Source organism: Tiliqua scincoides, chromosome 6 (assembly GCF_035046505.1).
Source record: "Tiliqua scincoides isolate rTilSci1 chromosome 6, rTilSci1.hap2, whole genome shotgun sequence".
Taxonomy (NCBI): domain Eukaryota; kingdom Metazoa; phylum Chordata; class Lepidosauria; order Squamata; family Scincidae; genus Tiliqua; species Tiliqua scincoides.
The window spans coordinates 64,064,718-64,067,914 of NC_089826.1; the positions used below are offsets into that span (position 1 = coordinate 64,064,718).

General features: G+C 45.4%; 1 pseudogene; it reads right to left on the reverse strand.

The window, feature by feature from the left end:
• Positions 1-2,794: 2,794 nt before the first annotated feature.
• Positions 2,795-2,912, reverse strand: LOC136656496 (5S ribosomal RNA; annotated as a pseudogene).
• Between the last annotated feature and the right edge of the window lie 285 nt (positions 2,913-3,197).

A 3,197-nucleotide genomic window follows, 5' to 3' on the forward strand; every position in this document is an offset into this window, starting at 1 on the left:
AATGGATCATTTAGGAACAATGGAAAGGGAATTTATTGATTTACAGAACACGCCAGAAACCCTGGAACTGTTCACACCAAGAGGCAGGAGTGACACAGGGCAGAAAAAAAAAATTAGCCCAAGACCTACATTTCCTGTTTTCAAGGTTCCCTCCCAAGAATCACACTGTTTGGAAAAAGGACCAATTAGCAGCTTTCATTCAGCTGCTCTGTGTTTCACTGACAACTCAGATCTGTTAACAGCAGTCTCTTGCCTGACCTCCCCCTATACTTAAAAGCAGCCCTCCATATGTGAAATAAAAGGCTCAGAAACAAAGAAAAGAAGCATGTGAAGTAACCAAAGCTGCTTTAGACAGCTTTACTTAGGTTTGAGCTGCTTCAGAAGGACCTTGCTTTGTTTAGGGCTCTCTCTGAAGTGACTCCAAAGCAAGATTATTCAAACTGGAGTGAGATTCTTTCCACATCAAATGCACACCCTGAGAAGCATGCCACTTCAAATACATTTTCGGAACATGGTGCAGGTGCAATGTCAATCATACATTAGGTGTGTATTAAGTCAGGCTAGGCATGACCCAGCTGAACTTAAAACACTTAAAAGTTTCCATTGATTTAAATAGGAGATATACAAGCAGGTGCTTAACTGCCTCACTGAAATCAGTGCAACCTAGAAGTCATTTTTGGAAGGGATCATGCACAGCATCTTAAAATGGGCATAACTGATCTGTTAAAAAAAAACTTTGTACTTATATTTTCAACATGATTTTCTACATTATATATTTTCTATATTAGAAAATATTTTCTATGTTTTCTACATCAATGAACATGGTGTTGTTCAACAATAACAAACATTTAATCATGCCTTTTATGTTGTTGATTATGTCATTTCCATGTTTTCTACATGACGTCTGTTCCCTGTAGACAAATGCCAGGGACTCCAACCATTGGTACTGCTGGTCACGCACTCATCTGAATCCCTTTTGTTTTTTAGGACTGCACCATTGCTACAGCAGGCAGAACAGTGGCCCTCTGCAGAGTGACACTGCAGCCCCCCCCCCCAAGAAAGAAGGGTAATGTTGCAAACCTCCATGCTCTCCCACCTAATAGGTCACAATTGCATGCACACGCTTGTGGCACCACTCTGCCGCCCAAATACATAGAATTCTTTGAAAAGGTCAACAGGCATGTGGATGCGGGAGAACCCGTGGACATTATATATCTGGACTTTCAGAAGGCGTTTGACACGGTCCCTCACCAAAGGCTACTGAAAAAGGCTACTGAAAAAACTCCACAGTCAGGGAATTAGAGGACAGGTCCTCTCGTGGATTGAGAACTGGTTGGAGGCCAGGAAGCAGAGAGTGGGTGTCAATGGGCAATTTTCACAATGGAGAGAGGTGAAAAGCGGTGTGCCCCAAGGATCTGTCCTGGGACCAGTGCTTTTCAACCTCTTCATAAATGACCTGGAGACAGGGTTGAGCAGTGAAGTGGCTAAGTTTGCAGACGACACCAAACTTTTCCGAGTGGTAAAGACCAGAAGTGATTGTGAGGAGCTCCAGAAGGATCTCTCCAGACTGGCAGAATGGGCAGCAAAATGGCAGATGCGCTTCAATGTCAGTAAGTGTAAAGTCATGCACATTGGGGCAAAAAATCAAAACTTTAGATATAGGCTGATGGGTTCTGAGCTGTCTGTGACAGATCAGGAGAGAGATCTTGGGGTGGTGGTGGACAGGTCGATGAAAGTGTCGACCCAATGTGCGGCGGCAGTGAAGAAGGCCAATTCTATGCTTGGGATCATTAGGAAGGGTATTGAGAACAAAACGGCTAATATTATAATGCCGTTGTACAAATCGATGGTAAGGCCACACCTGGAGTATTGTGTCCAGTTCTGGTCGCCGCATCTCAAAAAAGACATAGTGGAAATGGAGAAGGTGCAAAAGAGAGCGACTAAGCTGATTACGGGGCTGGGGCACCTTCCTTATGAGGAAAGGCTACGGCGTTTGGGCCTCTTCAGCCTAGAAAAGAGACGCTTGAGGGGGGACATGATTGAGACATACAAAATTATGCAGGGGATGGACAGAGTGGATAGGGAGATGCTCTTTACACTCTCACATAATACCAGAACCAGGGGACATCCACTAAAATTGAGTGTTGGGCGGGTTAGGACAGACAAAAGAAAATATTTCTTTACTCAGCGCGTGGTCAGTCTGTGGAACTCCTTGCCACAGGATGTGGTGCTGGCGTCTAGCCTAGACGCCTTTAAAAGTGGATTGGATGAGTTTCTGGAGGAAAAATCCATTATGGGGTACAAGCCATGATGTGTATGCGCAACCTCCTGATTTTAGGAATGGGTTAAGTCAGAATGCCAGATGTAGGGGAGAGCACCAGGATGAGGTCTCTTGTTATCTGGTGTGCTCCCTGGGGCATTTGGTGGGCCGCTGTGAGATACAGGAAGCTGGACTAGATGGGCCTATGGCCTGATCCAGTGGGGCTGTTCTTATGTTCTTATGTTCTTACAGAGTATACATCTCTATCTAGAGAACAGATATGAGTGATGCTGTTGTCAAGTCCTTGTTACTCTCTCTTTGTTTGTCCTTGATCTACACAGGAAAGTGCCCCACAGGTGACAATACTGTGCAGACCTCAAAAGAAGTCTACAGTCCGTCTGCCTGAAGCGACCTGTGTAAGCCCAGTTGCTGCTTAGTGAGGTTGCTAATCTATTCCTTCTAATCAGGCCCATGTGGTTTTGCAAACTCCATCTAGTGGGTGGCAACCTTCAGTCTCGAAAGACTATGGTATAAGCCTACAGCAGCCGGTATTCCCAGGCGGTCTCCCATCCAAGTACTAACCAGGCCTGACCCTGCTTAGCTTCCAAGATCAGACGAGATTGGGCATGTGCAGGGTAACAGTTGCTGTCAATGGCAGACAGTGAATCAGCTGGTACAGCCAGACCTCACAGGCACCTGTTACTTGGCTGTCCATTGGATAACTTGCAATAGCACAACAGCCCTGCTGGGAGATGTTTGGCAATCCCACCTTTGTGTTTTTCTTTCTGATACTGCTGTATCCCTGATACAGTTCAATTAAAACCTTGATTGGATCACCCTTGTCTCTATGTTAGCAGAAAGGGATCCTTTCTGATGACCTTCATTGCTTTAGGGTGAGGTGAGGTGTTGTGGGTGGGTGGGGGTCTCTGCTCAGTTT